General features: G+C 47.7%; 2 long non-coding RNA genes across 2 annotated transcripts in view; one reads left to right on the forward strand and one right to left on the reverse strand.

Moving 5' to 3' along the window:
• The window catches only part of LOC132244507 (uncharacterized), a 78,237-nt gene that overhangs the window by 12,619 nt on the left and 53,254 nt on the right, over positions 1 to 12,364 (forward strand). The window lies entirely within an intron of this gene.
• LOC109285088 (uncharacterized) overlaps positions 1 to 12,364 on the reverse strand; it is a 56,005-nt gene that overhangs the window by 9,645 nt on the left and 33,996 nt on the right. Inside the window, exon 3 of the long non-coding RNA XR_009456027.1 lies at positions 8,702 to 8,791. This is a non-coding gene — a long non-coding RNA (uncharacterized LOC109285088). The remainder of the gene's footprint in view (positions 1 to 8,701; positions 8,792 to 12,364) is intronic.

Raw genomic sequence — 12,364 nt, forward strand, 5'->3', positions numbered from 1 at the left:
GCAGCAGCTCTGCAGAAAAGGACCAGCTGGTCACAGTGAACAATAAGCTGTGGTCATATAAGATGAGTAGTTACAGTGGACAATAAGCTGAATACAAGCCAACAGTGTGTCCTTGTTGCCAAGAAGGACAACAGCATACTGGGCTGCAGATCAAGGGAAGTGATTATTCCCCTCTGTCCAGCACTGGTGAAGCCACATCTGGAGTACTGTGTCCACCTTTGGGACCCCAACAAAGAAAGGATGTGGAAAAACTGGAGAGAATCCAGCAGAGGGCTACAAAAATGTTTAGAGAGCTGGGGCACATGAGTTTGAGGGAGCTGGACTTATTTAGTCTGGGGAAGAGAAGACCAAGTGGGGATTTAATAGCAGACTTCAACTATTTAAAGGGTGGTTCCAAAGAGGATGGAGCTACACTGTTCTCAGTGATGGCAGATGACAGAATAAGGAGCAATGGTTTCAAGTTGCAGCAAGGGAAATTTAGGTTAGATATCAGGAAAAACTTTCTTGCTAGGAGCGTAGTAAAGCACTGGAACATGTTACCCAGAGAAGTTGTGGAATCTCTGTCCTTGGGTGTTTTTAAGACCTGAGTAGACAAAGGCTTGGTGGGGATGGTTGGTGATGGTCCTGCTTCGAGTAGGGGGTTGTACTAGATGACCTCCCGTGGTCCCTTCCATCCCTAATTTTCTAGGATTCTATATTCAGTCAGGAATCCCTGCTCTGTGCTGCAGTACTACACCACAGTCTCACTTACAGCAAACTTCTCTCCCCGCTACCATTATAGTACAAACTCCCTCATGACTTATTCATCTGGATACTCCCTTTTCCATTCTTTTCAGTGTGTCACAATTTTTGGTAAGGACTTCTGGAATCAAAGAAATTAGAGAGCTTAAAGGGGCCTGAAGTGTTCATGTGCATCAAGCCCATGCACAGAGGCATTATCAAATATATCTAAATGAACTCTTAGATTGTCATTGGACCTGTTCATTAAAACCTCCAATGGAAAAGATTCTATAACCTCTCAAGGTAGCCTGGGTCCAATTACCCGATCTCCTTATAGGTGGAAGGGATTTTTCCTAATATCGAATTTAAATCCTTTTGCAACAAATAAAAGCTGCTTTCTCCAATGGAAGTGGAGAAACAATTGATCACCGGCCTCTTTATCACACATTCTTATATGTTGGAAGGTTGTTTTCATTTCCCTATTCTGACTTGTCTAAACAAAACCCAGTTCCCTCAATCTTTCCTAATAGGTCATTGTAACATGTCGCCCTCCCCGGCGCCATCTTCCTTGTTAATCTGTGCTTTACGTGGGTAGCCCTTGGAGTCTTGTTTGGAGTTCTTATGTCCCGCCCTCTACTCTCCTACCACGTCTTGATGGAAATTATTGTTGATGTTCTTACGAGCAGGAGACTGCCTATTGTATTTTGTATGTTGAGGTCTTTCACCTACACGGGCCTGACCCGTCTCTCTCTAGCTAGCCCTCCCCGTCCAAAACCCACCTAACAGAGTTTGACTCCGAGCCTTTTCCAGTGTCAGTCTTGTTACAATTTTGCCCCCTGGTTCTCCTCAGGCTCTCCACAGCCCTGTCTCACACTGCACCCCACTGGCGCTCAGGCTCCCCGTGGCCCCATCTCGCTCTGTGCCCTCTTGGGCACTGGGGTAGGTGCACCCCCAATGCTGCACCCTCTCTGGTACTGGGGTCAGTGCACCCCCAAATACTGTGCCCTCTCTGGCACTGGGGTCCCCATGCTGCCGTGGGCCCCCTATGAGGCCTCCTCCATCCCCTAATAGCCTCACCCAAACCACCGGTTTTAGTCAATAATCAAAAAAAAAGAAAAAATTAATAACTGCCACCAACTAATTTATTGAGCAAAGCAGCAGGTCAGCTTACATTCACAGGGTTCGTGCTTCAGCTCCCTACCGTCGGCTACAGTCCTTGTTGTGGTGTGGCTGCCGTCTCTCCACAGCTTCCGTAGTTCCCGCCTTTGGACCGCTTACCCAGCTTCTCTGTGGAGCTCCCAGACACACTCCTTCCCCTTCAGCTGCTGTCCCTCTTACTGTCACTTCACCCAGGGTTTTTATAGTCCCGCCCCTTCCAGACAGCTGACTAGCTGACCAGGTTCCGCATTTAACCCTTTCTTTACCAGCACTCCATGACCAGAAAGTTCTGGCCTTAAAGGGGTGGACCTGCTTTATGGTGATAGGGCTAGGGTTCCCTGTTAGTCATGTTTTCTAAATCTCTTATTCTTGTTGCTCTCCTGGACTTTCTTCAAGCTGTCTACATCCTTCTTAAAATGTCATACTTAAAACTGGATATAACACTTCAGCTAAAGCTTCCTATATGTTATATATGACACCTTCCTAATATATCCTAGAATTAGATTTATTCCTCTTTAATTATGGTACTTAGATGATGGAACAATGAACATACTAAATAGAATTGGGCTCAGGACAGAAGTATCTTGCCCTCTATTCCTACCCCATTTTAAAAATTGTTAAGCATCTGGTTATTATTGACTTTTGTGAGAATTAAAGCAAAGATGGCCTTGAATACTTCCCCTTCCGCTAATTCACCTATTATGCTCTTCTTATCTCTTGCTAGCTGTAACCCATTTTACAACTTAGCTTCTCCCTATATGCTGATGTTCTTACATTATATTCATAATATGCTTTTGATTCCATTTCTTGTACAATTCCATTTTTTTTTAATTTTCATTTCCTGGTAGAGCTCATCATATTGACTATGATTTCTATCTCTCCTCTGTATCAGCTTGGTAGGCCAGTATAGTTGGGGGGTTTTTTCAATAGCTGCCAACTTCGTTGCACTTGATTTTCTTAGCCAATCTTCCCAGATACCCAACCTATCAATTCCCTGAGTTGAGGATGATACGAAAGTAGGGCTGGAAGAGACCTCTTAATGTCATCTAATACAGTCGCCTGTTCAAGGCAAGATTGTCACAGACTCCACCAGGGATCAGCAACCCCTAGCACACGTGCCAGAGCAGGGTATGTGAAGCCATTTTGCTCAGCATGCCATAGCTGAGCCAGGTTCTTGGCACACCCCTGCCACCAGCCACAGAACCCAGGCTGCTCACAGAAGGTGGTGGGAAGGCTTCATGCAGCCGTGCTGGGTTCTGTTGAGCCCCAGCCCAGCTTGTTGCTGGTGGCAGGTGCACGTGCACCTCAGGGTGAACATCAAGGAAGGGGCCAGGGCTGTGCTGCCACAACAAAGATCAGGCCCCTTGTTGCCCCCCCCCCCCGCCCCTTCCAACATCTGCCTGTGGCACAGCATCTTGCAAGTGAAGGTTGCGGGGGTTTTGGCACTCTGACCAAAAATGTTGCTAAGCCCTGGACTAAACCATCCCAGTCGAGTGTCTGTCCAACCTGCTTTTGAAAATTTCCAGGAATGAAGATTCCACAACCTCTCTAGACAGCCTGTTTCAATGCTTGACCATCCTCCTGATGAGAAAGTTCCTCCGAATTTCCAACCTAAACTTCCCCTGCTGCAGCTTGAGGCCATTGCTCCTAGTCCTGTCACCTACCACCAAATGCCATCTCCATCCTCCTTATAATCAACTGTTATCAAATCCCACCTCAGTCCTCTCCTCTGGAGACTAAATAACCATGAACACCATGTGCCCCCAGAAACTGGGGGGGCACGGCAAGCTCCCACAGGCGGCAGCAGTGCTGGCAGCGGCAGTAAGTGGAGAGCTGCTGCAGCCAGCTGTGGTGCTGTCGGCAGTAAGAGAGGGTGTGGCGAGCACTGAGCTGTGGTTGGTGACCACCTGCAAACACCACAAGCAGTGGTGGCCAGAGGCAATCACAGACCACCCACAGACACCACTGGCGTCAACCACTGTTTAAACCGACCCACAGAACCTGCCACCATTTTATCATAGAAGGAAATCATATTGGTCAGGCACGATTTGCTCTTGGTAAATCCATACTGGCTGTTTCTGATAAACTTTTTCTCCTCTAGTGCTTGACAACAGATTCCTTGAGGTCCTGCTCTGTGATCTTTTGAGGTCAGGCAGACCAGGCTATAATTCCCTGGATCCTCTTTTTTTCCCCTTTCTTAAAGACTAGCACTTTTTCAATCATCTGGGACCTCACCCCACCTCCAGGAGTTCTCAAAGAGGATAGCCAATGGCTCTGAAATTACCTCAGACAATTCCTTCCCATCCATCCCTGAAGACTTTGAAAGCATCTATCTTTGCTAAGTAATCCCTAACCTGTTCTTCTACCGCTCTAGGCTGTTTATCTTGTTCCCTATCTTTGTGCTAACTGTAGCTTCTAGTTAATAGCTGCCCCTATTTGTGAAAACTGAAATTAAATATGTATTAAATTCTTCAGTCTTCTCTGCATTATCTGTAACTAGATTGCCTTCTGCATTGCATAGAGGATCTATGGAATCTGCTCTTCCCCTTACTTGTTACATGTATATAATCCTGTTTTATTGCCTTTTATGTCCCTTGTCAGTTGCACCTCAAATTGTGATTTGCCCTTCATAATTTTCTCTCTGTAGGCCCATAGGATATTCTTTATGCTCTTCCTTACTACTATGACCAAATTTACACTTTTTATAGGATTTCTCCTTGAGTTTCTACTCATTAAGAAGATTGCTGTTCATCTAGGGTAGCGTCCTGTTGCACTTCCCATTCTTCCATTGCATCCAGCTAGCTTGTTCCTGCACCCTTAAAAGGGCCTCCTTAAAGTACACTCAGTTCTCCAAGTCTCCTTTTCTCCCCTCAGATTTGCCTTCCAGGGGATTGTGTCCACCAGTTTTCTGAATTTGTTAAAGTCTGCTTTTCTGAAGACCAGTGTCTTTATTATGCTCCTTCTTTCCTTCATTCCTCTCCTTACAACTTAAATTCTGTCATTTTGCGGTTACTATGACCCAAGTTATCCAGCAACTTCACATTCTCAGCAAATTCTTCCTTGTTTGCAAGCAGTAGGTAGAGAAGAACTTCTGCCCTATTTGGCCTTTTTATCACTTGTATGAAAAAAATTAACCCCAGCACACTCCAAAAATTTGCTAGACTGTTTGTGCACTACTGTGTTTCTCTTCCAGCAAATGCCCCCTATGAGAACCAGGTCCTGTAATTTGGAAGTTTCCATCAGTTATTTTGAAAAAGGCCTCATCCACATCTTACTTCTATGTCTTACTATACCTCAGACCATATGTGCATCACTTTTATGTACAGGGCAATACCTCCTCCTTTTTTCCCTGTCTATCCTTTCTGAACAAATTATTCCTTACGGTACACCAGTCATGTGGACTATCCCACCATGTCTCCATAATCCCAATTACATTATAATTTTATGATTGTACTATGATCTCCATTTCTTCTTGTTTGTTTCCTATGCTTCTCACATTAGTAAATAAACATTTTGGATATCTATCTGATTATCCTGTCCTCTCCCTATGAACATTGCTAAGGCTTGTGATATTGCTTCCCTTTACTAAGCTTGTAGAAGTCTTGTTTTGTGAGGGAGCAGGAGTTTGGCCAATTTATCCTTATTCTGAATTCTCATTCTCAATTTCTTCCTTTTCTTATAAGTCTGAACTCTGTTATTTCATCATCGCTAGCATGCCACTTAGTTTTACCTCTAGGTGAATCATGCCTCCTTTTATTAGTTAAATAGAAAACTCCCTATGTTCTGAAATAGTTAAAGGTCACAGCATCATCTGAGGTTGGATGTTTTGGAAACTGGTAATGGCTTTTAGTACAAGGGTGCTAAGGAGGAATAGTTTATTCCATTTATGCTTCCTTACTCACCCTAACAGCAAGTTACCTGCTTCCACTGCATTTTGCCCTAGTATTGTCAGTCTCTCCAACAACAGTGGAAGATGTGCACTCCCTGCTTTAATGTTGTTATTGCTCATTATTCAACTAGAAAAAAATAATGGTGCTGTGCAGTACACTTCCATGGGCTCAGAAGCAGATGCAGGCGGGTGGTCCTGCTGTACAGGAAAAGCTATTGTTTCAGTTCATGGATAGACAGAGGGCAAGCAGTGCCATGGTGGTTTACTTTCAGGTTACATCTGCAGCTGTAAGGGCTAATGTTATCTTCTAAAATATAAACTTAGAATTTAGAATGCAGTTCTAAAAGAATTTAAAAAAACTTTCCAATTAAACAGGAGACTTCAGCGGAAGGACATTTTTGTAGCCACATAATTGTATTAAACATAAGACCCTAATTATAGGACACTGCAAATCTAAGAGCCAAACTTGACAGTTATTAATTTAAATGTAGCGTTCATGCTGTAATCCAGCATTTATTACCGCTACTACAGGAAGCTGATCTTACTTCCTAAAGTCTATAAAACTGTCCCTAAAATATATCATATTCCCTTCTAGGTTGGCTTCATGTATCTATCTTTTATGTAAACCCACTTACAGTGCCCTCTCACCACTTGGCTAAAATACATGAGCCTTTTGGCTATCCAAAAAAGGTTCACAATCATGCTCTAAAGCATTGGCAGAGCAAAGATTCTATTTCAGACAAGACATCACAAGTATGAGACCAGCCAAGTCAAAACAGGATGTAATTTTCCCAGTTTTGTTGTACTGGGCTGATTTATGGACCAATATAGTGGGATTCCAACATATTTCTCACATTGGTATAGGCTGAATGTGTATTCTGTTGTGTGTGTGTGTGTGTGTGTCTGCCTGTCAAACTATCACTTTTTACCGTAACCTGTACCATTTTTCTGTAAATTTCATGTTTGATACAGGGCCTAGACAGTGCATTGGGATAGCGTGGGGGACATGTGTCCCCCTCCCACTGAATTCCGTGCTGATAGTGGGATGTGGGGCAGCCCAGTAACAGCAGGGGTGGGGGTGGGGGTGGGGCAGCGGCAATACAATTCCTGCACTGATGGCAGGGCACAGGGCTGCAGCCCGGCTAGAGCCAAGTGGCCAGCAGCAGCAGGGATGGAGGCAGGGGCAAGGATGGTGGCAGCAGCAGCACAGAGTTGTGCCCCACCATTGTTAACACTTACGCATTGTCTATGATCCAGAGTTCATGCATATGCTATATGTAATCTCCAAGTCATAGTTAAAAAAGAGCTTGTTGTAAGAAAAAAGGAATCTAACACACCACAATAAAAATATTTTGGAAAAAATGATAAAGATAAGTGTGACAGGGTGCTTTTAAGAGAAGAGGCTACTTGAGATGCAGCCCGCAGGTGTGGCAGCCCTGCAGACTGAGATCACAAACTCTGCCATAGGCACTGACTGTTTTTTGCTGGTGAGTGTTTGCAAACATAAAAAAAGCACCCAAAAAATGGTGCTTTACTTTTAACTCAGTACATTCCCATGCCAAGCCCTGCACATGTCCAGAAGAGGCAGTGTGTTACTTCAGCCTGGTTCTACAGTATCTGTAAAGATCAAATGCTTTAGTGGGACTTTTATTTAATAGCTGATTGAATCAGCTTTAGCTTAAAGCACCAAAAAGCCCTGCTGGAGTTCCCAATCTTTACAGCTGCTGCAGACAGTGACATACCATGGGTTTCCAGTGCCTCGGGACTAATGCTTGCATTCGCCTCCTCCCCTCCACCCATCCTTCTTGTAGCAGTACTTAAAGTCATTCATAGATTCATAGATGTTAGGGTTGGAAGGGACCTCAATAGATCATCGAGTCCAACCCCCTGCATAGGCAGGAAAGAGTGCTGGGTCTAGATGACCCCAGCTAGATGCTTATCCAACCTCCTCTTGAAGACCCCCAGGGTAGGGGAGAGCACCACCTCCCTTGGGAGCCCGTTCCAGACCTTGGCCACTCGAACTGTGAAGAAGTTCTTCCTTATGTCCAATCTAAATCTGCTCTCTGCCAGCTTGTGGCCATTATTTCTTGTAACCCCCAGGGGTGCTTTGGTGAAAAAAAACTCACCAATTCCCTTCTGTGCCCCCGTGATGAACTTATAGGCAGCCACAAGGTCGCCTCTCAGCCTTCTCTTGCGGAGGCTGAAAAGGTCCAGTTTCTCTAGTCTCTCCTCATAGGGCTTTGTCTGCAGGCCCTTAACCATATGAGTGGCCCTTCTCTGGACCCTCTCCAGGTTATCCGCATCCCTCTTGAAGTGCGGCGCCCAGAATTGCACGCAGTACTCCAACTGCGGTCTGACCAGCGCCCAATAGAGGGGGAGTATCACCTCCTTGGATCTATTCGTCATGCATCTGCTGATGCATGATAAAGTGCCATTGGCTTTTCTGATGGCTTTGTCACACTGCCAACTCATGTTCATCTTGGAGTCCACTAGGACTCCAAGATCCCTTTCCACTTCCGTGCCACCCAGCAGGTCATTCCCTAGGCTGTAGGTGTGCTGGACATTTTTCCTCCCTAGGTGCAGCACTTTGCATTTCTCCTTGTTGAATTGCATTCTGTTGTTTTCTGCCCACTTCTCCAACCTGTCCAGGTCTGCTTGTAGTTGTTCCCTGCCCTCCGGTGTGTCCACTTCTCCCCATAGCTTTGTGTCATCTGCAAACTTGGACAGAGTACATTTCACTCCCTCGTCCAAGTCGCTGATGAAGACATTAAAGAGTATCGGTCCAAGGACCAAGCCCTGTGGGACCCCACTGCCCACACCCTTCCAGGTCGAAACCGACCCATCCACCATGACTCTCTGGGTGCGACCCTCCAGCCAATTCGCCACCCACCGGACTGTGTAGTCATCCAAGTCAGAGCCTCTTAACTTGCTCACCAGTATGGGGTGGGATACTGTATCGAAGGCCTTCCTGAAGTCTAAGTATACGACATCCACCCCTCCTCCTGTGTGCAGGCGTTTTGTAACCTGGTCATAAAAAGAGACTAGATTAGTCAGGCACGATCTGCCTGCTACGAACCTGTGCTGGTTTCCCCTCAGCATAATTTGTCCTGCTGGGCTCTCGCAAATGTGAGCCTTGATAATTTTTTCAAAGATTTTGCCTCGGATGGAGGTGAGACTGACTGGCCTATAGTTGCCCGGGTCCTCCTTCCTCCCCTTCTTGAAGATGGGGACCACATTGGCCCTTTTCCAGTCCTCCAGGACTTTGCCCGTGAGCCACGAGCGTTCAAATATTCCCGCCAGTGGCTCTGCAATGACGTTGGCCAGTGCCTTCAGCACCCTCGGATGGAGCTCATCCGGACCTGCCGACTTAAAGGCATCCAGTTCTTCCAAGTGACTCTGCACCACCTCAGGGTCTACGCATGGTAGTCTGGCGCCTTGCTGCTGCCTCTCTACAACCCCAGTGAGAGCCTTGTCGTGTCCCTCGCTTAGGAACACTGAGGCAAAGAACTCGTTGAGGAGTTCAGCCTTGTCCCCCCTGTCTGTCACCAATTGTTTCTGCCTATTTAGCAGGGGTCCTATTCCTCCCTGGGCCTTCCTTTTACTCCCTATATATCTAAAAAACAATTTCTTGTTGTCCTTTATTTGGGTTGCCATCCTCAGCTCCATGGTAGCTTTGGCCCATCTAACTGCCTCCCTACAAGCGCGAGCAGAGGAGGTATATTCATCTTTGGTGATCTCTCCCTGTTTCCACTTTTTATGTGCTCCCCTTTTGGCCCTTAGGCTGCCCTGGATTTCTCTGGTCAGCCAAGGAAGCCTCCTGGCCCCTTTCCCTCTTTTTCCTCGCATCGGGATCGTCTTGCTTTGTGCCCGAAGGATCGTTTCCTTAAGGTACAGCCACCCTTCCTGGGCTCCCATCACTTCAAAACTCCTACTCTGCAGTGCGTCCTTGACTAATCGCCTGAGTTCATTGAAATCAGCTTTCCTAAAGTCTAGCACTTTCACCCTACTAGTTACCTTACCCACTCGACGTCTTATGGTGAATTCTATTATTAGGTGATCACTGTCCCCCAGATGGCTACCGATCTGTAGGTCCCCTACCGTGTCATCCCACGTTGCCAATACCAGAACCAGTATGGCATTCCCCCTAGTGGGACTGTGTACCTCCTGTGTCAGGTGGAGGTCCTGTACACAGGTTAGAAACCTGCATGAACGGTGGGACTTTGCCGTCTGCGTCTCCCAGCAGATGTCTGGGTAGTTTTAGGTCCCCCATGACTACCGCCTCTTTAGCTTTTATGGTCTCCGAGAGCTGCCTCAGGAGCCCTGAGTCTATTTCTTCCCCTTGGTGTGGGGGTCTGTAACAGACCCCTACCACCAAATCCCTTTCTCCTTGCCCCCCATGTAGCCTAACCCACAATCCTTCTACTTCCTCGTCCTTTGATTCCGTCTTGATGAAGGTCGATGTATATTGCTCATTGACATAGAGCGCAACCCCTCCCCCCTTTTTCCCCACCCTGTCCTTTCTGTACAATCTATAACCCTCAATATGTACCACCCAGTCGTGGATATGTCATGTCATGTGATAAGAACTCTGAAGGCCCTGCTGGTGCTCCCCCCCCGCCCAGGCCGGTGCCTAGGGGCCATGGCCCCCTTCTGTCCCCCCCCCCCAGCCCCCATCAGGCCGCTACTGGCTGCAGAGTTGGGTTGAAGTAACAGGCTGCTGCTTCTGGTAAAGCAAGGGCGGGGGGGAGGGAGAGGTTGGGGTTTTTTTAACTTCCGCAAGCATGGCTCCATAGGTGCTAAGTACCCACTAATATTTTTTGGTGGGTGCTTGAGCCCCAAAGCACCCACAGAGTCAGCACCTCCACACTCTGCCCCCTTTCTGGGCTCATGGACCCTCTAGTCCAACTCGCAGCCCCTCTCTGGGCTCCTGGCCACTAACTGGGCCCCTAGGGACCTCCTCCTCCCCATAGTCCGTTCCCAAACATCCAGACTCTCTCTTCTGTGCTGGCACTCGGGAGCTGCAGCCGTCCTATACTGAAGATATTACTTCAACAGCCTCCTGGAGGTTAGGAGGTGTTACCTCAACAGCCTCCAGGATCTTACTGCTGGCTCAGCTCAGGGTCTGGGCTCATATCCAGTCCAAGCCCAATCTTCCTCCTAGGTCATGGAAGAATAATGTAAAAGTGACACTCTTGCTTTTTACTATAAGGAAAGCAACATAGTTATAAGATGCTACCTTTAGATTAGGTAGCCAAGAGGACAATTACCATGGTGGAGTTGCACTCTCATCTTGCTGTTCCTGTGAAAGTGCCCAGGAAGAGCAAAGTGAGTGCAATTTACCCCTCATATTATCCTGGCTTTCTGCCTATGGGGTCAGGCAGGAAGAAACAGCATCAATTGCAAAGGCTCTTCAGCAGTCTTCTGAGGCTGGGGAGGAGCAAGTGACATTCTAGGTGTCTGATGTTGTAGATGCGTGGAAGTCCTTTCTGGGCGATTGGAACTACTGGTGCCAATAGGACAGTCAAAGCTGCTGAGAGAGCAACTATTGCCATGGAAAATCCAGAAGCACCAAATGCAGCCACAGTTTCCCTGTGGCAAAAGAACCAGTTCACCTCCTGAGCAGCTTCTATTTGTGGGACTTCTGCAGAGCTTCATCCACAGTTTGGACATATTCCCTCACTTCCCTTCTACCAGCACTACAGGCAGAGCGTGTCAGCATGGGTACACACTGCTTGTGGAGCTTGCGCCCTCTCTCCGTCCAGTCTATCGGGTTGTTGCCCCTCCCCTCAACTCACCTGCCATGACTTGGATGTTAAAATGCACATTAAGAGGCATCTACAGTGGAGATCTTTATCTTGGATGGGCCTCCCAATAAGCGGTGGTACTCACGGTCGTCCGACGTGGTGTTCCACGGGGCTCTGCCTCCCCTACACCCCGTCCACGTGCCAGCCACTGGGTGATGCGTTCTAGATGTTTCCAGGCCTCGTATGATGGCCTCAGACAGGTTCTCCTGTCCCCGGTCGCTCTCCCTCCTTCTTGGAGAGATTTCTCTTTTTTCTCTTTTTTACAGAAAATACTCCTCCGAGTTAGAAGGAGCTGCAAGGCAATCCCCCTGATTCCAGCTCCCTCCTGGATCCTCAGCTGTCTCCTCTCCCCTGCCAAAAGCAGGGAGTTCCCTTGCCTCCTGAGCACAAGCCGCTTCAGGAGACTGAGAGAGTGCCTCGGCTTGCACTCTCTGTCTGCCTCCTGCTCTGCCTACTGCAGAAGGCTTAAAACCCTTCCCCAAGCTGCCTGCTTGAGACCTGCAGGCTGAGTCCTCTCCTCTCCATGCCAGAGTTCGCCGCACGAGCTGCCAGCCAGTATACTCTCTCTCCGGTTCCCCCTTTCTCCCTGCTCTACCGGCATTTTTAAACCTTCCCGCAGCGGCCGATACGACTGCTGGGATTGGCTCAGCTGTTCCCCGCACCAGGAACAGCTGATGCCACAGCCGGCGTAATGCCGGTTCACGCGGCTGCAGCCGCGAACGCGGCTCCTGCTCCCACTGCTCTTCGGCAGGTATGTATGCCCCTCTGGGGGCTTGCTCTCAGGGTCTGGGGT

The sequence above is a fragment of the Alligator mississippiensis genome, chromosome 12 (assembly GCF_030867095.1).
Source record: "Alligator mississippiensis isolate rAllMis1 chromosome 12, rAllMis1, whole genome shotgun sequence".
NCBI classification, from domain to species: domain Eukaryota; kingdom Metazoa; phylum Chordata; order Crocodylia; family Alligatoridae; genus Alligator; species Alligator mississippiensis.